Source organism: Siphateles boraxobius, unplaced genomic scaffold (genome assembly GCF_051911475.1).
Source record: "Siphateles boraxobius isolate OS27281-9 unplaced genomic scaffold, OSU_SipBor_1 21, whole genome shotgun sequence".
NCBI classification, from domain to species: domain Eukaryota; kingdom Metazoa; phylum Chordata; class Actinopteri; order Cypriniformes; family Leuciscidae; genus Siphateles; species Siphateles boraxobius.
Genome location: NW_027508822.1, coordinates 1272785 through 1297828, shown reverse-complemented (window position 1 = coordinate 1297828; position 25044 = coordinate 1272785). Strand labels below are relative to the sequence as shown.

The 25044-nt window shown below is 39.7% G+C and overlaps 1 protein-coding gene and 1 pseudogene across 2 annotated transcripts in view; one reads left to right on the top strand and one right to left on the bottom strand.

Annotated features, from left to right (window-relative positions):
* Positions 1-25044, top strand: part of LOC143746127 (uncharacterized) — a 341659-nt pseudogene that overhangs the window by 32066 nt on the left and 284549 nt on the right. The window lies entirely within an intron of this gene.
* LOC143746085 (uncharacterized) overlaps positions 1-25044 on the bottom strand; it is a 317610-nt gene that overhangs the window by 117234 nt on the left and 175332 nt on the right. The window lies entirely within an intron of this gene.

Here is a 25044-nt window from a genome sequence, read left to right as displayed (position 1 = left end):
CATTGTTGAAAAACTGCCATACACCTTACAAGAGAAATGGATTTCTCAAGGCTCAAAGTTTAAAGAAGAATTTGGTGTCACTTACCCTCCTTTCTCGTTCTTTACTCAATTCATTTGCAATCATGCTAAAACACGTAATGATCCCAGCTTTGCCTTTTCCAGTAGTTGCCGCCCACAGTATGAAGGACCCATTGTAAAACACACTAACTTCAAGACGCCAGTGTTGGTAAACAAAACCGAAATCTCTCATAGTGCGTCCCAAGACAGAAAGCCTTCTAAAGATGATCCAGCCAGATACTGTCCCATCCACAACAAACCCCACCCTTTAAGGAAATGTCGAGGCTTCAGATTGAAAACAATCGATGAGCGAATAGCATACCTAAAAGAGCAAGGGATCTGCTTCAGGTGCTGCTCATCATCATCACACTTTGCTCGCGATTGCAAAGTCATTCTAAAGTGTGATGAGTGCAACAGTGACAGTCACAACTCAGCTTTGCATCCTGGTCCACCCTCATGGGCGCCCAAAATCCAAAGTCCTCCATTACTGCATGGCGGGGAGGATGTAAGAGAAATTCCAGTAACACAAGAGGTGAGCTCCCTTTGCACTGAAGTTTGTCACGGCCTTTCCACAAAATCTTGCTCCAAAATATGTCTTGTCAATGTGTTTCCTGAAGGGCATCCTGAAAATGCAGTAAAGATGTATGCTATGCTCGACGATCAGAGCAACAGATCTCTGGCCAGGTCAAGATTTTTCGACATATTCAACATCAATAGTAAAGCATCTCCTTACAGCCTAAAGACATGTGCTGGGTTGATTGAGTGTTCAGGAAGAAAAGCAAATGGTTATCGGATTGAAGCAGCAAAGGGTGGAATTAGTCTTGCACTTCCAGTATTAATTGAATGTGACGAAATACCCAACAACCGTGATGAAATTCCAACACCTGAAGCTGCTCTCCATCAACCTCACCTCAAGCATATTGCATCTGAAATCCCAGCTCTGGACCCTGAAGCCCACATCCTACTGTTGCTTGGACGAGACATACTTAGAGTTCATAAAGTGAGGAAACAAATTAACGGCCCACACAACACACCCTTTGGCCAAAAACTCGACCTAGGATGGGTGCTGGTTGGTGAAGTATGCCTAGGAGATGTGCACAAGCCCAGTGTTTCAAGTTTCAAGACGAACATCTTAGAAAATGGAAGACCCTCACTGTTTATTCCTTGTACAAGTCACGTACACATTAAAGAAAACATCACCAGCAACTTAACAGCTCTGCATACAGCTCATGACTTCGAAACCCACTGGAACATGAACACAGACAAGCTTGGTCAGACTCTATTTAAAAGATCAGAGAACGACAACAAGCCTGCACTCTCCATCGAGGACGAAGTCTTTCTAAAGATTATGGAGAAAGATGTTTTCCAGGATAATTCCAACAGTTGGGTGGCACCTCTTCCCTTTAGGTCTCCACGGCCAGTTCTTTCGAACAACAGAGATCAAGCTTTAAGCCGCCTCTCTTCCTTGCGACGTACCCTAGAACGGAAGCCAGATATGAAAGAACAGTTTGTAACTTTCATGCAAAAACTATTCGACAGTGACCATGCAGAACTTGCAGCTCCACTACCAAAGGCAAATGAATGCTGGTACTTACCTCTATTCGGAGTCTATCATCCCAAAAAACCCGATCAGATCAGGGTAGTATTTGACTCCAGCGCACGGCATGAAGGTATCTCTCTCAATAATGTGCTCCTCACTGGACCAGATCTTAATAACAGCCTCATTGGTGTCCTGATGCGCTTCAGGAAAGAGTCTGTAGCAGTGATGGCAGACATACAACAAATGTTTCACTGTTTTGTTGTGAGAGAAGATCATAGAGATTACCTACGCTTCCTATGGTACCGTGATAATGACCTTAACAAGGACCTTGTTGAATACAAGATGAAAGTCCACGTGTTTGGCAACAGCCCATCCCCGGCAGTAGCAATTTACTGCCTAAGACGAGCAGCAGAGAAGGGTGTGCCGCAACATGGTCAAGACACCAGACACTTTGTGGAACGTGGATTCTATGTGGATGACGCACTAATTTCCTTGCCAACTGAAGAGGAAGCAATAGACCTACTAAAGAGAACACAATCATCCCTCTCCGAATCAAACCTGCGGTTGCACAAGATTGTATCCAACAGTCTACAAGTACTCAAAGCATTCCCAACTGAAGATCACGCAAAGGACATCAAAGACCTCGATCTCAGTGGAACAATTATGCCTACACAACGCAGCCTTGGTCTGAATTGGGAAACTGCGACTGACACATTTACATTCAAAGTATCAGTCAACGACAAACCATTCACACGCCGTGGTGTCCTATCGGTAATCAATAGTCTCTTTGATCCTCTCGGTCTTGTGGCTCCTGTCACTATACAGGGGAGGTTTTTACTCATAGAGCTATCCATTGAAGGAACGGACTGGGATGAACTTTTGCCACAAGAGAAACGCGGTGAGTGGGAATCATGGAGACATTCATTGAAAGACTTGCAACACCTCCACATTCCTCGTCCTTACGCACCCAACTCCCATTCAAAGGCAAAGCACAAAGAAATCTGTGTTTTCTCTGATGCGTCAACAAAAGCCATAGGAGCTGTAGCATATCTCAGGGCAGTAGATGGAGATGGACAGATCAGCATTGGCTTCATCTTAGGAAAAGCAAAACTGACGCCAAAAGACCAGCCTACTATACCCCGATTAGAGCTTTGTGCAGCAGTCTTAGCAGTGGAGGTAGCAGAACTCATTGTTCAAGAGATTGACTTCAAACCAGATGCTATTACCTTCTACTGTGATAGCAAAATTGTACTTGGCTACATCTATAACGAAACTAAACGTTTCTACGTCTATGTCCACAACAGGGTAAAGAGAATCAGACAATTTTCAGAACCAAAGCAGTGGCGATACATACCCACAGAGCACAATCCCGCTGACATTGCTTCTAGATCCATCCATGCATCTCAACTCGTGAAATCTAACTGGTTTACAGGTCCGGCATTCCTGCATAAGTCACATGAAGATGACTTCATTATGACAGATAACTTTGCACTTGTGGACCCAGATTCAGGTACAGAAATCAGGCCAATGGTGACAGCTTGCCACTCAGAAATTAAGGATAAACAACTCACCTCTGACAGGTTTCAGAGATTCTCCTCTTGGAAATCCTTACAGAGAGCCATTGCATCGCTCATCCATGTAGCTTGCTCTTCTAAATCCACCAATGAATCTGATACATGCAGCGGTTGGCATCTTTGTTCAAAAGCACACAATGTAGGTGAGCTGCTAAAAGCCAAGAATGTGATAATCCGCTCTGTGCAAAAGGAATCATTCAGTAAGGAGATTGAAACACTCTCTAAGGGAGGAAACATAAGCAGCAAAGTTCCACTCTCAAAACTGAATCCTTTCTTAGATGAGGACGGTCTACTCAGAGTCGGAGGCAGATTAAAACTGGCAGATTTAAGTTACCCAGAAAAAACCCCAGTCATATTACCTGGCAAGCATCACGTTTCTGCATTACTCATAAGGCACTACCATGAACGCGTGGAGGACCAAGGCCGCGTATTCACAGAGGGGGCCGTTCGTGCTGCTGGATTATGGCTTATTGGAGGCAAGAGATGCATAAGCAGTATTCTTCATGCATGTGTAACCTGTCGTAAACTTTGTGGTAAACTAGAAGTGCAGAAAATGTCAGACTTGCCACCAGAACGACTAAGTGTGTCACCACCGTTTACTTACACTGGCTTAGATGTCTTTGGCCCTTGGACAGTGGTAGCTCGCCGCACAAGAGGAGGTCAAGCTCACAGTAAACGCTGGGCGGTGCTTTTCACCTGCATGAGCACCCGTGCAGTTCACATTGAAGTCATTATGTCTATGGACTCTTCGAGTTGTATCAATGCACTTCGCAGGTTTTTCGCGATCCGTGGCCCTGCAAAACAACTGCACTCTGACTGTGGAACTAATTTCATTGGCGCTTGCAACGAGCTTGAATTCCACAAAGTGATTAAGGAAACCAAGGTGCAAAGATACATCAATAACGAAGGATGCACATGGGTTTTCAACCCACCACACTCCTCACATATGGGAGGCGTATGGGAGCGAATGATTGGTCTGGCTCGTAGAATTCTTGACTCAATGCTGATGCGGGAAGGACACTCTAACCTCTCTGATGAAGTGCTTTGTACACTTATGGCAGAAGTGACAGCCATTATTAACAGTAGACCTCTAGTACCTGTTTCTATGGATGCAGACTCACCCTTGATACTTACCCCTGCAATGCTCTTAACACAAAAAGCAGGTTCTCCACCTCCAGCAGGAAACTTCTCCGAAAAGGACATCTACAAACGCCAATGGCGGCAAGTACAGAGCCTAGCCAACCAATTCTGGTGTCGCTGGAAACAGGAATATCTGCAAACACTGCAAGTTCGTCACAAATGGCAGGATCCATACCCAAACATCCAGGGGGGTGACATAGTACTACTTAAGGACAATCAAGTAGCCCGAAATGAATGGCCTATGGCACTCGTCACAAGTATTTTCCCTGGTCAAGATGGAAAGGTTCGAAAAGTTGAACTTAAAGTGACTAAAGAAGGGTCCAGCAAAACTTTCTTCAGGCCTATATCTGAAGTCATTCTCCTGCTTAGAAAATAAGAAAACTCCTTTAAACAGATGGTTATACATGACATCTTTATAGATGTCAGGCGGGGAGTGTTACGTTAAGGGGATTAATCGTTTTAGGTTTTTTACTTGGGACTCTAATTTTGAAAAATTACCTGACTAAGCAAGGGAGCAGCCATTTTAGTTTCAGTTTGCTTAGCTCTCTCAAGCATTAAGCTCCATGTGACTGCTGCTCCAGTTTTTCTTTAATGTTTATGCCTTCGAAAGCATTGTCAGTAAGTAATCATTGTAAAATGTGTAAACTGAGGATATTTTATTTATTTCCTATGCTATATTGGTAATAATTAAGTGTTGTTTTATTCACCAATTGCTCAACTGGTAACTATGCTCTGTTAGCCTTTATATTGTGTATATATTTTGTATTCTGTTTACTAAAAGCACTTTATTTGTGTATTGTTTTTGATAGTTTCACTCTCCTTTGAAGCATATTGGAGTAAACATCAGGAGTTTTGAAAAACTACACCCTGACTCCAGTCTTTATTTGAAGGGAGTTTGGCTTGCTGCTGAATTGTGTTCACACATATGGAAACGCACAAGGAGAGCAGTAAAATGCAGGTTTTTTACCTCAACCGATCAGCTTCGGAGTCATTGGAATGGTTATATTACTCTTTTCGGGTTGAATGGTGGTCGTTTCGCACTCTTTACAGCTTCTATCCTACTGAACAGGTACTGGTGTACAGGGGGAGGGGATCCGGCCGTGAGTGCAGAGCCATCTCTGCGTGAGTGCTATTTACGACAGTACAAGTACTTCACAGCGACTCTAGGGGTCGCTGTTTGACAAAAACGGAATTCCTACTTAGTGCTGCTTTAATCAACCCCTCATCATTTCTCTTGTATATCTTACATATCAATATTATGCTGTTGTGTCCAACTCCTGAACAGACCTTTTACCTGGATGTTGCTGGGAATAACAAAGCCAAAACAGCTTTTGGGTTTTTCATGGATGGAATAGAAAAAAATGGATGGCCATCAAGGTATGCACATTATACAGAATGATTCTCACACAATGTAACACTGTCCATCAATAAAAGGGTTAAAGAAATACTGACGAGGTCCTGATATTGACAAGGGGGCGGAGAATTCGCATCAGTTGTGTGTGTGCTTGTGATCTTACTTCCACAATGTCCTTAAACAACAATATTGTTGGCCATAAACTGAGAAAGTGCGCGTCCGATGTGCGATACGAGTTGTCCTAGACGTGGCTCGCTGCACTTCTCCGGTCTAGCTAGATCCGGTGTGGTGTTGTAGTTTTACTAACGTTACTAGTTGTTGAAAAGCATGTGAAAAAAAAACTACAAAGTTTGGTACACTGTTAACAATTTATTGTAATTTTACAGGAAATTCCTGGCAACTAATTGCAGTAAATTTACAGCAAGTAATATACAGGATTTTTACTGTTTACTGTTACAATAAAGTACTGTATTTATGCAGCAGTGCTACTGTGATTATAGTAGCATTATTACAGTAAAATGCTGTAATTTATTACAATTTACTGTATATTTACTAAGTTGCCAGGAATTCCCTGTAATTTCACAGGACAGAATTACAATTTAATATTGTAATTCAATACATTGTTATCTGTGAATTTTACAATAAAATGCTGTAATTTTCCATATTAGCCAATTAAAAACACAACAATGGTAAATATTTACCATTGTACAATTTTTGGCACCATTACAGTGAACAGTGTTGCCTTTAGTTGGGCAATTTGACTCTAGACTTCTTATGTGATTTTTTGGTCTTTATAACAGTGATTACCAAAATGTAATCTTTGGACACACACACAGACATCAAGAATCTACATATGAATCTCAACAATGGTGACATGCTTTATGCCGCAATGCATTCTGGGAGGCTACATAGTTTAAAACTCCCAGCTAGGGCTGGGCAATATATCGCATCACATTGTTACGCGCATCTCCTCAGTAAAGCCGGTTCCTTGATTAGTAGTAAATCACCTTCACCTGCTTTCAGATGGAGCGGCATTTACTCTACAGCACAAACTCCGGTGTTAAATTAACACTCAAGAGTGTTAAAGTTAATGAGATAATTAAGTGATTAATTTAGTGATGTTTGAGCATTATTGAAGACACCTGATGTTAACAAGCAGAATCACTGAGGGAGAAAATCTCAAATTGTAAGCCATCGTTATGGCGATCATTGGTTGCTTTAGTTGGGCTCTTAACCTTTATACATTCACTTTAAATTTGTTTGTCTGCTGTTGTTTATTTATAACAGTCAAATGAACAAAAAAAGAGTGTGATCTGATAGTGTTGGTTGTGTTCTGGCATAATCATGCTGTGATCTGAAAATGAATCTTAGTGAGATAGTTTGGTTTAACTTGTTGGCAACAACTTTTTGATTTTACAGCATATATGAAAATAGGTATGTTTCTTATAATCCAAAATATTTAATAAACATTGTTCTAATCAAAACACTTCCAAATAAATGTATTTAGAAACACAAACATCAATAATCAGCCTGTGAATCTCAACAATGGTGAAATAATAAAGCATGTTGCAGTGGCTGCCACCAAGCACAACTCATTAATGGCTCCCATCATGCATTGCGACATGAATAAATTATGATCTGAATTTTCTATGTAATTTACTTTTCCTAATTGAATATTCTACTCGTCACCATTGTTGAGATGCATAGACTGAATCTTGAAGTCTGTGTGTGTCTATAAGAAAGACTTTTTTTTTTTTTTTTTTAGAAAAAACTTTTAAGAAATCTTTTTTATTATAGCTAAAATTCTGGATATTTATTCAGAATCACAGTTATGCTGTAACCAACAACATAAATCAAATCAGGTGTCTTCAATAATGCTCAATCATCACTCAATTAATCACTTAATTATCTCATTAACTTCAACACTCTTGAGTGTGGACTCATATCCCAGGAGTGTTAATTTAACACTGGATTTTTTGCTGTGTACAAAGAGCCGTAGTTAACTGACAAGCTGAGCCATATCGCATTAATTATCGCTGGCGATACGTCCGCGATATTGATGCGATATGGCTCAGCTTGTCAGTTAACTACGGCTCTTTGTAGTAAATGCCGCTCCATCTGAAAGCAGGTGAAGGCGATTTACTACTGTGGCAGAGTGGTGCGGGAGCGGCAGGTATATTCTATATGACATTGGGCGTAACAACAATTTATACCCACGCTCAATTCAGTTTATTATTTCCGACTACGCCACTTGGGGAATTTCGCCCCAAGAATTTAATATGACATCTAAGCTAATGCACGCACAGATCCTAACCACAGTTGGAGTCAGAGACATAGGTGATTGAAAACATATATATTTTATTAATTATTAAAAGACAGTTATTTTTCTGTAAAAGGCGTTGACCAGCAATCACTCTCTTCAATTCACTAGGTTCTAGAGTGGGCGGCAGGGAAACCTGGGCATACCCAAGGGCAGTCTCGAGGTATCACATCTATGAAGAATACTCTATTCAGTGCACACACACCAGCACAGCACACACTCCATGACTCAGGTCAGAAAAGACCACGACACACAGTGAGGACCCTACCACCTAATTGCCCCCTCATCTGCCCCCGGATGCCCAGGCCCTGCCAACAAACAACAGAATAAAAAAGACATTAAAGAGCAGTGTTATGCAAAAAAATAACAACAAATCACATAAATTCAGCAATACACTTCAACCACAAAAAAATATATAAATTCACTAATACAATAATTTTCAAAAATACTCGGTCTCGACTAGTTAAAGAAATAAACCAAAAAAAGAAACAACAAACTCAAAACATATCACAAACACAGAGTCATCCTTCGCTGAAAACCGTTCACTTGAAATGGCTCATTGAATGGCTCACTTAGAACGATTCACTTGAAATGGCTCACTTGAATGGCCCGCTTAGGACGGTTCACTTGAAATGGTTCACCTGAACGGTTCACTTGAACGGCCACTCGAGACGACTCACTCGCAACAAAACACACACAAAACAGAACCCAAACAGAACAGCAGTTGATGAGGCACAGCGCGGACAAAGTCGTATAGCGAAGCACAGGGCAGATAATACTCATTCAGAAGGTAGGTATCATCCTTATAGCATGCCTAAAAAGTAAAACAGAGAGGTGTTACACTGAGAGTTCTTCTCCCTTGGCTTACGCTCAAACAGTATACTCACAACCAAGCACGCTGTCCCAGAATCACCATCCCCAGACTATGCGATAGATGGGGGCGAATGTCTCCGACAAGCTCGTTGGCATGAAGCGCCGATAAATCGTACACTAAGCATACAGATCAGTCAGATTACTCGCCTAAAAGCAAACCATAAAACCTCATCTATAAACCACCCCGCATCCGAATACTTCTCTTACCTGTCTCAAATGTCCACATTCAACTCTCCAAACAAGGCAGCCCATAGACCCGCCAACAGCACCGCCAGTGGATAAACAGCTTCGGCAAATTTTACAAGCAGCACGTTACGCTGAACCCAGCAGAAAACAGCAGGGCCCATAAAATGACGCATGCCAAGGAACTGGTAGCTCATGCTCTTATACGCACCGGAACCCTGTCCATTGGCCAAACACTAAACGATGACGTAAGAGGTAGGAGGGGTAATAACCCTTCCTGCTACACTACTAATCAAGGAACCCCCTTTACTGACGAGATGCGCATAACAATATCGTGCGATATATTGCCCAGCCCTACTCCCAGCATGCATTGTAGCATGAAGCATGTCACCATTGTTGAGATTCATATGCTGATTCTTGATTCTTGACTAAAAAAAATTATAATGATTTTCAAAAAATTTCAAAAAATGTAGAAAAAAATGCAGAATGTCTCCCCTGTGTCAAGTAAGGTCAACGTTATTTATTAATAACTAATTACAACTTTTGTCAGGGTCCAGGATAAGATTAGTGAATCATTCTACTTTTTGATAATGAAAACTATAACACCTGAACACCTTTGGTTTTGTTTTCCTATGTAGCAAATTATGTGCTTTGGTAAACACTGCTACAAAGACCAAATTTTAACTTAAAATGCAAAGAGTCAAACTGCCCAACTAAAGTAAACACTGATCACCATAATGGTGACCAAATATTTTAAAACCGAACCTCCGTTCATAGACTTATGACTGAAATAAAATCAGTCTGGTTAGTAATAAGTGAAGCTGGTAATGCTGTTTGTGGAGTTGTTTAATCCTCCTCTGCTGAGATCTTCAGAGATTTAATGTCTTCTTTTTATCTTTATCTGATTTTAAGGCTGTGACTGGATATCCATAGACTTATAAAATAGATTTCATGTTAATGTTTCATATCTGATTCTTCCTAAAATGTTTGATTCTGGTACCGTTGGCAGCCGCCGCACAATTTCAAAATTCAAACAGCAGCGATCCCACAATGCTATGCGGTGGCTGTAAAATAATGCTTCTACAGTGTAGTTACAATAAAATTACAGGACTGTCCATACATTTCCCATCATGCATTTGCATTTACAATAAAAACATGAATACAATATGTTGTTGTAAAATTTATTGTAAAAATTACATCAATTGCTAACAGTGTGGGCCTGCCTTGTGCCATTTAGGAGGAGCTAAACTCAGCCCAAAACCCCCTCTTCCATGCTGTACCTGTCCCACGATATCCCCAATTTGAAGGTCAGCCTTTGCCTCTACTACAGATTTCTTTGCTGACCACTTTCTACCAGTTTTTACCACAGGGGCTGCCTCCCTTACACATTTGTCGCGTGACTCTGCTAAAGTCATTTCCAGTCTGACCTTGGCACACTAAAACTCCTCGGTTAAAGCAGAGACTGGCAGCTGCAATACTCCTTTACTATAAAGTAAACTATAAGTAAACTAAACTAAAATGACTATTGTCTGCGAGTGAAAATCTTAACTTTCAACTTCAGATTTGTATTTTACAGGTTTTCACATTGTAGCTGTGAGTGTAAATTTTCATGTATAAGTACGAATATGGTGAGATAGACTAACAGCAGATGGAAATTATCAATCGGCAATCTACTGAGATTCCTGCACTTCCTGGATGTCAAATGTTGAATTTACTGTCGAATTTGAACCACTCAATTTGTAAAGCCAAATAAAATGGACTGAAAATTACTTGTTGAATATTATTTTTTATGTCTAAACAGAATGGAACATTTTGGAAGTGAACTCTAAAAGGTGAATATGGATTATTGCATTTTTAATAATGAAAATGTGTGTGAAATTTTATGAATTGAAAAATTTCAATTTAAAACATTTCACACACATTTTCATTATCTTAAATATACAAAGATGTTGAATTTCAGCCCATAAAAATGCAAGCCCTAAAAATACAATGCATTAAAATACAACCACGGTTAATGCAATGCAGATTTATTCAGTTAGTGCAATTCAACAAGCTTTTTTGTTTAAAAAACATTTAGCATTATTTTAACTCCATAATCTTGTTTAAAGAAAGCCATTTTGTTCAGTTTTTTATTTTATTTTTATTTTGTGTACATCTTTCCTGTATTTTCTGTTTGTATTTTTATAAAGAGACAAAAAAATAAACATGGATGGTCATTAAAACATTTTTAAAAACAACAAATCTTTTGGTGGCCTAAGACTTTTGCACAGTACTGTATCTATATCCATATCTATCTATATATATCTATCTATATATATCTATCTATATATATATATCTATCTATATATATATATATATATATATATATATATATATATATATATATATACTATCTTTATATTTATATTTATATATTGTAAATAAATGATCAATTAAAAAAATTGCAGTTTGTACATTAAAGAAGAGCTGTAATTGATATAAAAAACGTTTACATATGATGAATAGTTTACACTTTAGATTAGGAGAATGTGAATGATTTATTCATGCGTTTACTATGACAGGTTGTAGTTTTTACTGCATTTGCTGATGGCAGCAACAATCCTCCGTTCATTCGGGGTGACTCTGACATATTCAAGGTAATGTTGATTCCAGCAACTGCTCATGTTCTCTTTCTCACATTCTGTTTACACAATGCTGTCACTTTGTGAAAATACTTATACAACAGGTTCATAGTGTCACAGAAATTACATAGTTTCAGCTTTAAGGCGACACCAGGTGAATACACAGCAAAATTCCCAGTGTTAAATTAACACTCCTGGTGTACATATAGGTCCAACTACAGGGTGTTAAAAATGAACACTGAAGCAGTGTTGAAGTTAATGACATAATTAAGTAATTAATTAAGTGATGATTGGCCATTAGTGGTGACACCCGATGTTAATAAGCAGAATCATTGAAGGAAAGAGAAACAACAAGAACTACTGACTTCGAGTCATTACACATTATTGCACTTATTATTACCAGTGTGACTTTATTTCTGTCATACATCTACAAAAGTTATTGAGAATCAACATAAGTTTAGACGGCAATGTTTTATGGAATTTTTCATTTCAAGCCACCATTATGGTGGTCAGTCTTTGCTTTAGTTGGGCTCTTGAACCTTTTCATTTTTTATTGTAAGTTTTTCTCTGGCTGCTCCAACAGTGTGTTTATAAAGCACATTTGTTATTGCACGAGAAAACTTGCTAACAATATTTTGTGAAGATGACATTATCATTACGTAGTGACCTTATTCACTGATGTCATCCAGAGTCTAAATATTTGACTATATGATTGATATTGCGTTTTAGCATTGGTGATTGTAGCCCTGAGATTCTACAGTGTGAGATCCAACAGCAATATGAACAATTTTGAAAAATCTTTGTGCACTGGAGCTTTTGTGTTTAGACACACAAACATCAAGAATCAGCATATGAATCACAACAATGGTGACAATAAACAAACTAGTGGCACACAGATCAACTCTGAACATCACAAAACAAGCTATTAAAGTCATAACAAAACAATAGTATGCAGATTATGCAGGAGGAAATGTTCGGGGAGAGGAGAGCAAGGATTGTGTGTTCTGCAAAGAGAAGTTGAGGGTTAATAATTGTGCAATGTGCTGCTGTTGCTGCCGCAAAATGTTTTAGCTTTGTTTCTGTTTGATATAATTGTAAATATATCTCTTAAATTACTGATTTTGTGGTCTATAACTCCTCCCCGAACATCCCACTGCCCTGTATCTTTCTCTCTCTCATTGGCTGTAGGCCCTCGCCGATGTAGTTTTCAGTCAGAACACATTCACACAGCAGGATTGTGAATCGCCAACAGGTCCAGATATTTACCATGCCAAATATCTCTCACTGGTGTCAGCGACTCGTCTGCGATTCTCTCAGGTCTCTGTGATAATTCACACTGCGTGATTGTTACTCGCGGGAACGAGCACTGATTTGCCTATGATTTCGGGCATTTGTCGGCGATCTCACAAAACCTGTCGGCGAGTGAAAATCGGGCCTAGAATCGTTCAGTCTGAACTCTGCATAAGACTGTAGCTGATGTCAGTTGTAGGTCTTGTGTTTCACTTTTTTCTGTTCTTGTTGTTCTTCTGTCCTTCAGTGATTTTGCTCATTATCATCAGTGTCACTACTAATGATCAATCATCACTTAATGAATCACTTAATTATCTCATTAACTTTAACTCTGCTTCAGTATTACTTTAACACTCTGTAGAGTGGGACCATATGTACTTTGAGCAGAGTTGATTTATCACGGGGGATTTTGCTGTGTAGAATGGGTCAAGTACAAACTATAGAAAAGCCATGTTTGAACAGGATGTGAGAACATGAGCAGGTGCTGGATGGTGATGATGATAAACTAAGGGGGCTTTCACACTGGCAGTTTAGTTCGGAACGGGGCACGGTTCGCATGAAAAATCGCTAATGTGAACCCTGTCATGGGACCCAGGTGCGCACTGGGGTACCGAACCCGAGACTACCTGGAGGAGGTGGTCTGAGTTCGGTTGCTCCCGAACCGTGCTGCGATTCGCGTGTATGTGAAAACTACACGGACTCGGGTGCGCACTTGTTCAGGAAGTAAAGTATCCTGCGCATGCGTTTTAGTCGATTATGATGTATTTAGTTAAATAAAACACACGTAAGGGATGAAGATTTACCCTGGATACGAGCAAGAGTGAGTCTGCAGTGTATTCGCGCATAGTGCGTGCAATCAGGGCAACAAATTAATGGAAATCCACTGTCTCCTCAAAAGAGTCCATTTGCAAGCAGCGGAAAAACAGCTTATGCGAAACACACACACACACACACACACACAGTTAACCTGGGTTGTTTACTCAGCTATGAATAATGGCACCAAATTAATAAAAAACACAATATATTGACCCGCGTCGTGTTTTCTATCATGCGCCGTGCACGTTTGCAATGACGTAAGATGCACGCAAACGCACCAGAGTTCGATAGAATCAAGTTGAGTGTGAAACCAGACCAAACCTGCGGGGGGCGCCGGGAACAAACGCGCTCGGGCTCGGACCGCAGCAAACGAGCCCAGTGGAAAAGCCCCCTAACTCTCCTGCAGTATATAAAGATAAACCAGGGCTGCACAACACAATACTGAATCTACTGAACTGGTCCGTGTCATGAAAATACATAATTGAACCATTTAACTTTTGTAATATTAATTTATGTATAACTCTGTTTCAGTACTCTTTGAGAAACAATGGCGGTCTGGACTGTCTATCTATCTCTCTGTCTTCTCGTAGCTTTGAGTGCTTCAGGTAAGAACATTATTCCACGTTTAACATCATAACTGTTATTTTAACATGAACTATAGCACACTTGGGACTCTGTAATGACTAATCAGAAGTATGATCTTATAGAGTATCAGTAGCAGTTCTGTTTTAATAATGTAGTATTTCTTTCTTTTTAAGAGGAAACGTATCCTGTTGGAAATGAACGTTGTGGTGGTAAGGTTTCTCTAGTCTTCTACTTCTCTTGTTAGTGTGTATGTATAATACAGTCCAAAAGTCCAAAACCTTTGCATTTCTCTACATTAGCAAGTGTGTGTAATACCTGATGATCATGTTCTCCAGCATCCTTTAAAAAAATTCTAAAGAGCATCTTGGAAACAAGAACATTTGACTGAAAAACAGGTTTGCATAATTAATGTAAAAACAAAAATACTTATTAGTGACTGGGAAGAGTGCAAAATCTTAAATGTCTTTGTTAAAATAAAAATTTAATAGATTTACTACGGTAAGCCTGTTATAAGGGTTATATTTTAGACCTGGCTGTCGGGATGGTTTTTGGGGAGAAATTGCGTACATGCATCACTCGTCGTCTGTGCGTGTCTCGGCATCTGTAAATAGAGGGAAGTCGCTCCGCTGCTTTGACACATGTCTGGTGTGAGAGTGGCAGAGGGTAGTCAGCGGTTAGTTAGTGGCAGAGATTAGTTAGTGGCAGAGGTAAGTTAGTGGCAGAGGGTAGTCAGTGGTTAGTTAGTGGCAGATGTTAGTTAGTGGCAGTGGTTAGTTAGTGGCAGAGGTTAGTTAGTGCCAGAGGTTAGTTAGTGGCAGAGATTAGTTAGTGGCAGTAGTTAGTTAGTGGCAGTAGTTAGTTAGTGGCAGAGGTTAGTTAGTGGCAGAGATTAGTTAGGGGCAGAGGTTAGTTAGTGGTTAGTTAGTGGCAGAGGTTAGTCAGTGGTTAGGTAGTGACAGAGGTAAGGTAATGGTTAGTTAGTGGCTGAGGTTAGTCAGTGGTTAGTTAGTGTCAGACAGTCATGTACTGGCCATCAGGACTACCGGGAGATTCCCTGTGGGCCGACGTGCTTTTTGGGACGATATATCTCCCACTTTTTTTTTGTCTTAACGGCCCATAAAACTCGTACATCGGTGGCCCATTCATTTTGTTTTGTTTTGCTTAATTGGGTTTATGGGCTCTGGGCTCTGGGTTAATGCCGGTGTAATGCATTGGTCAAAAAAAGTTAGCATTCTTTTTTTTGTTTTTTTTTTCGTAGATCAACGGCCCATTGGTTATTTTCTTGATGGACACTGGGCTGGCCAAATCACATCTTTAAACTCCTCCCCCTCTGGGCTCTGAGCGAGCGTCCAGTGTCAGTGTGTATCTGTCAAAATAGTCAGAGAGTTGGAGAAGAAATGCAAGGCAGAGAAATAGTGTGAAAAATAGAAAAAGGCCCTTCAAGCAGACGCTGTAAAATGTGTCAAGATAACAGATGTTTTCTGCAGCAGCAGGACCTTCATCAGGTCCCCTGTCAGATGATAATGATGATGATAATAGTGAGGAGGATGAGGAGAGAGATGAGTGTGTGTAGAGATGAGTGTGTGTAGAGCCTTCGCTAAGCAGAACTACTTTCAAACCACTTAGGCCAGGGGTGGGCAACTTCGGTCCTAGAGAGCCGCTGTCCTGTCAAGTCAGTCAAGTCACTTTCAATTATATAGCGCTTTTAACAATATGGACTGTTTCAAAGCAGCTTTACAGTGATAATAGGAAACTAAAGCAACAGAGATTGTTTTGGATTTACAGCAGCTCTAGAATAAAGTTATTGTCCAGCTAAAGTTAGTTTTGATTGATTCACTTCCATCGCAATGATCATTAGTTATTAAATTAGGGGCCGCTAACACGACACCGTTCTAACAGAAATTTTTTTAATGCGATCCGGTCGCTCATTTGCATAAAACAGTGCCTGGTGGCTCTGAGAATTTTTTTATCGCTTCCGCGTAGTCATGTGAATCGGAATTATCCCGACAACGTTTAATCAGTACAGAGGTAAAGGGAAGGAGGCCTTCACAAGGGAGAGACTAGTTGACACTTCAGAACTGCATTGTCGTTGTGTCCAGGCGCAGGTCCTTCATCAGATCCGGATACGGCCTGGATCCGGCGGACTGTGGTAAACCACGGGATAAACAGATACACAAATATTAGCGTAGACGCCATGCTTCTTATGATGTACAAAGTACATCAGGATTTATGGGAAGTGTTCCTGGTTCCAGCTGATCTAAACTATGCAGCCTAACATTGAATTATAGAAGTCTATAATGTGTTATGTGTATGCTAAGCCAAAGAGATGTGATTTTAGTCTAGATTTGAACTGACAGACTGTGTCTGCTTCCCGGACAATGTTAGGAAGATTGTTCCAAAGTTTTGGTGCTAAATAGGAAAAGTATCTTCCGCCAGCAGTCGATTTTGATATTCTAGGTATTATCAACTGGCCGGAATTTTGAGATCGCAATAGACGTGAAGGACTATAATGCGTTAAGAGCTCGCTCAAGTACGGGGGAGCTAAACCATTTAGTGCTTTGTAAGTAATCAGCAATATTTTAAAATGTATACGATGTTTAATAGGGAGCCAATGCAGTGTTGACAGAACCGGTCTAATATGGGGTGTTGATGGCGCAATGGATAAGACACATGCCTTTGATGTGAGAGACCCGGGTTCGAATCCACTGTGAGACACCAATTTGTCCCTGAGCAAGACACTTAACCCCTAGTTGCTCCAGAGGCGTGCGACCTCTGACATATACAGCAATTGTAAGTAGCTTTGGATAAAAGCGTCAGATAAATGTAAATGTAATGTAAACGTAAATATGGTCATACTTCCTGGTTCTGGTAAGAACTCGAGCTGCTGCGTTTTGGACCACCTGTAATTTGTTTATTAAGCGTGCAGTGCAACCACCCAGTAGAGCATTACAATAATCTAGCCTTGATGTCATGAACGCATGAACTAATTGTTCTGCATGTGTCATTGAGAGCATATGACGTAATTTAGATATATTTTTTAGATGGAAAAATGTGGTTTTACAGATACTATTCACGTGACTTTCAAATGAAAGATTGCTATCAAAGAGCACACCCAGGTTCCTAACTAACGACGAGGACTTGACAGAGCAGCCATCAAGTGTTAAACAGTATTCTAGGTTATTACGTGAGGAAGTTTTTTGTCCAATAATTAGAATCTCTTTTTTTTTTCAGAATAAAGTAGTAGGAAATTACTAGTCATCCAATTTTTTACATCAACTATGCATTCCGTTAATTTGGTGAATTGGTAAGTTTTGTCAGGGCTTGAGGAAATATAGAGCTGAGTATCATCAGCATAACAGTGAAAACTATGCCATGCTTCCTAATAATATCTCCTAAGGGTAGCATGTACAGAGTGAACAGCAGCGGTCCTAGTACTGAGCCTTGTGGTACGCCATACTGAACTTTTGACCGATAAGACATCTCTTCATTTACTGCTACAAACTGATAGCGGTCAGATAAATATGATTTAAACCATGCTAATGCAATTCCACTAATGCCAACATAATTTTCTAGTCTATTTAAAAGAATGTTGTGGCCAATAGTATCAAATGCAGCACTAAGATTGAGTAACACCAATAGCGAGATACAACCACGATCGGATGATAAGAGCAAATCATTTGTGACTTTGATGAGAGCTGTCTCAGTGCTATGGTACGGTCTAAATCCTGATTGAAAATCCTCGCAGATACCAGTTATTTCTAAAAAGGAACACAGTTGTGAGGATACTGCTTTTTCTAATATCTTTGACAGAAAAGGCAGATTTGAGATCGGCCTGTAATTGACTAATTCTGTAGGATCAAGTTGCGTTTTTTTAAGTGGTTTAATCATAGCCAGCTTAAAAGTTTTCGGTACGTATCCTAGTGACAAAGATGAGTTAATGATATTGAGAAGAGGATCTATGACCTCTGGAAGCATCTCTTTCAATAGATTAGTCGGTATAGGGTCTAACATAAATGTTGTCGATTTAGATGATTTAACGTGTTTAGAAAAATGATTCCTCTCCTATAGCAATTTCTACCAGAAAGACTCGGGAGATAGAATGATATAACAAAGCATATATTTATTAACAGCCCAGCAGGCAAATATTTATAAAGTTCTTTGGCGTAGGCCCCGTCCTTAGCGGGCAATCCGAGGGTAGCGGAAGCTGCATTTCCTGCCTGAGAAAGAAGGCAGGGGCGCAGCCGACCCTCCGGAGGTATGGGAAGGGACTATCCTGGTGGTGGTGGTGAGGATGGAGGGGAAAGGGACCATCTTGGTGGAGGTGGGGAGGATGGAGGTAATTAGCAGCGTCAGCATCTGCGAACTCAGACAAGTGTAAGTACCAATCTTTTCAAGTTCAAGTTTCAAGTTTATTGTATTTATAAAGCACATTTAAAACAACCTTGGTTGACCAAAGTGCTGTACAAAATATAGCTATTTAAATCCATACAAAAATTAAAAACAACAAGACATTGAACGCACAAGAGTACAAGTAGGTTTTTAAAAGATTTCTGAACTCAGACACTGTGGGCGCTGTTTTAATATGTAATGGCAATTTGTTCCTTAACCTGGGGCCAGCTACCGCAAAGGCTCTGTCACCCCTACATTTCAGCTTGGATCTGGGTACTCGTAACAGATGATTAGACTGTGAGCAATCTGATTGGTTTGTGTTCCGTCACCAGCTCCGTAAGGTATTGAGGAGCAAGATTACTTAGTGCTTTATACACGAACAGCAAGACTTTAAAATCAATACGATACTGAACTGGTAACCAGTGCAGTGAGCATAGTGTAGGTGTGATGTGGTCCCGTTTGCGAGTGCCTGTGAGCAAGTGGGCAGCTGCGTTTTGGACCAGTTGAAGTCGGTGAATAGATGAAGCAGGTAGTCCTAGATATAGCGAGTTACAGTAATCAAGTCGAGATTAAATAAAGGCATGAATTATAATCTCAAAACTGTTCCTACTTAGGAAAGGTTTAACTTTCGCTAATCTCCGGAGATGGTAAAAGCTGCAACGGACAACTGTATTTATTTGTTTAAGTTTAGGCCACTATCCAATATAAAGCCCAGGTTCTTTATCGAAAGTGAGCGATATAAAGTGAGCGAACCCAAATCAACATTGCTCAGGTCACTTTTCTCAGTTGGCCCAAACAGGACTATTTGAGTTTTATCATCGTTCAAGTGGAGAAAGTTCTTACTGAGCCATGTTTTCAATTCTTGAAGGCAATCCGTCAGTTGATTTAAGGCAGACTTCCCAGCGGGCACCTTGACATCAATTTAACATCAATATGACATCAAACATTATGTCAAAATGACGTCACGAAATAGGTCAAAAATGAAAGTCATATTGATGTCAAAGAGTCTATGTCAATTTGATGTCAAGATTTTGACCTCTGCTGATGTGATTAATTGAGTGATGATTGGCCAATATTGAAGACACCTGATGTTAACAAAAACTATGTTAATCACTGAAGGAGAAAATCACAATTTCAAGCCACCATTTTGGTGATCAATGTTTGCTTTAGTTGGGCTGTTGACCCTAAAGTTTTTAACTTTAAAGTTTGTTTGGCTGCTGAAACTGAGTGGTGATCAGCCAGATGGACAAAGAGTAAAGGTGATCTGATGGTGTTGGTTATGTTATGACATAATCATCATTTGACCTGAGTCACTGAACTTTATATTGGTAATTACAGCATCATGGTATTCTACAGCATATAATCCTGAATTTTAAATTTAATCCAAAGGATATCTTAAAAGTTGTGTTTTAGGTACACACAGACATCTAGAATCAGTGTATGAATCTCAACAATGGTGACAAACAGAATATTCAATTAGGAAAAGGATATTACTAAAACAAATCAGATCATAATTTAATCATACCGCAAAGCATGATAGGAGCCATGAATGACTTTTGATTGGTGGCACCCAGAATGCACTGCAACTTATTATTGTCACCCTTGTTGAGATTCACAGGCTGATTATTGATGTCAGTGTGTCTAAAAAAAATATTTTTTTAAAGTCTTCTGATCAGAACAACTTTTTAGAAATGTTTTGGATTATATTGGAAATGCTGATAATTGTTTGCTATAGGATCACAGTGTTGCTGTAATTAACAAGGTAAAGACACTCTATATGACTTGGGTGATATAGGCCAAGTGATGATTTTGTCAAAACATAACCAACATCACCTGATCACCATCCTCAATGTTCATCTGGCAGTGACATTTACATCAGCCAAACAAAATTGAAATATTAATAGTTTAGGGGTCAAGAGCCCAACTAAAGCAAACACTGATCACCAAAATGGTGGCTTAAAATTTTTATTTTCTCCTTTGGTGATTCTGCTTGTCAACATCAGGTGTCTTCAATAATCACATCAGCAGAGATCAAAATCTTGACATCAAATTGACATTGACACTTTGACGTCAATATGACTTTCATTTTTGACCTATTTCGTGACGTCATTTTGACATAATGTTTGATGTTATATTGATGTTAAATTGATGTCAAGGTGCCCACTGGGTTATCACGTTTAAATGGTATGTTTAGCTGCGTGTCATCGGCATAGCAATGATAAGATACTCCAAATCTTCTAAATATAGAACCTATAGGTAGCATGTATAAAGAGAACAACAACGGTGCTAACATTGAACCCTGAGGGACACCACATATAACCTGTGCTACGGTGGAAGAGTGATTCCCTATATTTACGGAGAATTTCCTGTTGGACAAGAAGGACCGGAACCAGTCAAGTACAGTGCCTCTTAAACCAATGCATTGCTCCAGACGAGACAGGAGGACACCATGATCAACAAAATCAAACGCAGAACTGAGATCTAGCATTATTAAAGCTACGATGTTACCAGCGTCAGTGGACATTAAAATATCATTAAAAGCTTTCAAAAGAGCAGTCTCTGTACTATTTACAGTTTTAAAACCAGACTGAAAAATATCTGAAATACCATTTCTATTCAAGTAATTTTGAAGCTGCATAAATACAATTTTTTCTAGAATTTTTGATAAAAACGTCAAGTTGGAAATTGGTCGAAAGTTTGAATAGATTGAAGGATCAGGCGAGGGCTTTTTTGGGATCGGAGACACTGAGGCTAATTTTAGACTATATGGAACTGTCCCTGTCAAGAGACAATTGTTTATTATTATTACAAAATCAGACCCAATTGTGTCAAAGATTTGTTTTAGAAACCGTGAAGGCAGAACATCATGTGGTGAAAAGGTAGATTTTAATTTAAGAGTGACTTCTTTACATGTCTGTAAAGAGACCAATTCAAAATCACTCCACTGCGTAGTGAATAATATGCAGTCTGGGATAGAATCTGAACTTATAGATGTTTGAGCCCGTGCCTTTTTCACTTTATCTGAGAAATAATTAATAAAGTTTTCACATAATAAAGATGAAACCTCTGGAAATATCTGGGTCGGAGGATTTAAAACAGAATCTCTTGTTGAAAATAAAACTCTAGAACAGTAAGAATTTTGTGCTATGATGTCCGATAAATAATTTTCCTTTGCATTCTTGGCAGCCTTTTGGAAAGTGTGTAAAGAGGTCTTCAGCATTTCGTATGAAACCTGTAGTCCGTCCTTCTTCCACTTCCGTTCACATTGACGGCATTGCTGTCTGAGTTCCCGAATCTCGTTGTTTAGCCATGGCTGGGGTTTACACTTCCGATTAACGAGTTTTCGTGGTGCAATAGCATCTACAATATTACCTCATCTATTATAAAACAGTTGCAATTGATCATCAACACTCAATTGGGGTAGTGCCAAGTCCGAGATGAGAGGTTGATGTTCTTTCAGATACATATTATAAAATGCATTACAAGATTGTGCAGTCAGAGTACGAGACCAGCATGCTTGAGCTGGTTTGGTACTAGGTAAAGAAGGGAGAATAGTATAGAAGAGTACCGGTTTATGGTCTGAGAAAGAAATATCACTCGTGACAACATCAGCAACCAATAAACCATAAGTCAGTATCAGATCTAATGTATGACCATGACAGTGAGTCGGGCCATCTACCCATTGTACAAAGTTTAATGAAGATATTAGGTTTAAAAAATCATTTGCTAAAGCATTGGCTGCACAGCAGACATGGATATTGAAATCGCCCAAAATTAAAATACTATCATACTTAGTAAGAATTTCCCCCAAAAAGTCAGCAAACTCTTTAATAAAATTATTGTTCGATGCCGGTGGTCTGTAAATTAAAATAATCAGTACAGAATTCGATGAGTTCAAATTAATCAACTGGGCCTCAAAGCTAGTAGGACTGGTAGTGGTCAGTAGTCTACTACATTGCAAGTTGTTTTTAAAAACCATCACAAGCCCACCTCCTCGCCCCGTAGGACGAGGAGTATTAAAAAATTCAAAGTTGGGAGGCACAAGCTCAGAAAAAGGACTTGGGTCACCTGATTTTACCCATGACTCAGTCACAAAGAAGAGTTCCAGATCATTTGAAGTGATGAAGTCGTTGAGAATAAAAGTTTTGTTGACCAGGGAGCGAGCATTGACTAGCGCCATCTTGAGCTTCGGAGATTCTCGCTGAACTTGCGACGATCTGCGGAACGGACGCAGATAGCGATGATCAGCCTTCCTTTGCCGAATCCGAGGGGAGTTGTGTTGATGAAGACAGGCAGAGTCCGGTATGTCGGGCAGGATGTACACCGTGGAAGCCCTGGATCGCTGTATAACCCGCAGATCTCGTACCGCGTCGATTGCGTTATGAGCCAGCACAGAATGGGTGAAGCAGCCCGCTGTCAGAGCCAGCTTTATTCTTATGGCCAGTCCTGCCCGTTTACCGCGCCTTTTTCTGCGTCGCCTGCCAGAGACGTTGAACATTTGCCAGCACCGATACTCAGGGAGACCAGAGGGATCCGGTGGTAGAAACTAAAACTCTCAAGTTCAGAGTTGGTCTCATAATGAGTCATGTACGGCTTGGGCATATGTTGTTAAATGTCGATCAATTGTTGACGTTAGTAGACAATAAGAGAGTGGCCGAAAAACGTCAGGGGAGACGATAAAAACTATATAAATAATAAAAACATGACATGTAACACGGAGAGTAGACGGCCTGCCACACACACCGGCGCCATCTTCTAGTGGCTCTCTTGAGTGTTTCATTTTTTATATCTTTTATACTGCAAGTATTAGTACGTGATTGGTTAGATGTGAAGGCAATAAGTGATGCAGCGATTGAGTCTTCCTGACAGAACTTACGCTAAAGCTTGCATGAATGAATCAAATTTTTCGTCAGTGAGACTACCATGCACTGTCTGATGCGATACTGTAGTAGACGGTTGCATAGTTATAATTTTTTCCCTGATATTATCAATCTTATAAGTGAAGAAGGTCATAAAGTCATTACTGCTGTGCTGCTTGCAAACTTCTGGGCTTGAAACTTTTCGTCAGTTTAGCAACTGTTTCGAATAAATACCTAGGGTTTTGTTTATTTTCTTATAATAGGGTTGAAAAATAAGCAGATCTAGCAGTTTTTAAGGCCTCTCTGTATGCAATTGAGCTCTCCTTACATGAAATGCAAAATACCTCTAGTTTTGTTTTCTTCCAGTTGCGCTCCATTTTTCTGGCTGCTCTCTTTAGGGCCTGAGTGTGCTCGTTGTACCACGGCGTTGGACTATTTCTTTGATCTTCTTTAAGCGCAAAGGAGCAACTGTGTCTAAAGTGCTGGAAAAGAGAGAGTTAAAAGTTTCTGTCGCAAGATCGAGTTCTTCTAAGCTATCTAGGATGCTGAGATGATGAAACTGATCAGGAAGATTATTAATAGAGCATTCTTTAGTGGCAGAAGTAATAGGTCTAACATATTTGTAACATGGAGTCGGCTTTGCAGCCTTGGTTAAATTAAGTTTACACGAGACTAGATAATGATCTGAGATGTCATCGCTCTGCTGCAGAATTTCAACAGCATCAACATTGATTCCATGTGATAATATTAGAACTAGAGTATGATTACGACAATGAGTAGGTCCTAATAGAGTTAAGAATGTCTTTAAATGCCAATCCCAATGCATCTTTTTCATTGTCTACATGTATATTAAAATCACCTACAATTAGGACTTTATCTGCAGCCAGTACTAACTCTGATAGAAAGTCAGCAAATTCTTTGATAAAGTCTGTATGGTGCCCTGATGGCCTGTATACAGTAGCCAGCACAAATCTTAAATGTGATTTATCATTTGCACTATATATTGTTACATTAAGCACCAACATTTCAAAATAATTAAATTTGAAACTAGACGTCTTAGTAATTTTGAAAATGAAGAGCTCTTCCTATTCACCTATTCACTGCTCCATCAACGTTTCATGCCAAATCACTATATTTCCTTGTTTAAAATGTACTGCAAGATGAAGTTTATTTCCAAACCGCGATAAGCGCCGAACCTATTTTTAGCCTAAACGCGATATATCCTCTTGACTAATCAGAATTCGCTGAACGTTATACGCAATCCAACACGGCGGCACTCTGAACAGAGGTTTGTTTATGTTCATTCATTCCTCAAAGTAAGTGCTAGTTTTCTAGTCGACTAGTAGAAGTTAATTTAAGCCATTAGTCTAATCACATATTTATATTGATTTAATTACTTAATATATATGGGAGAGAAACCATAATGAGCGTTTTTAATTGCCT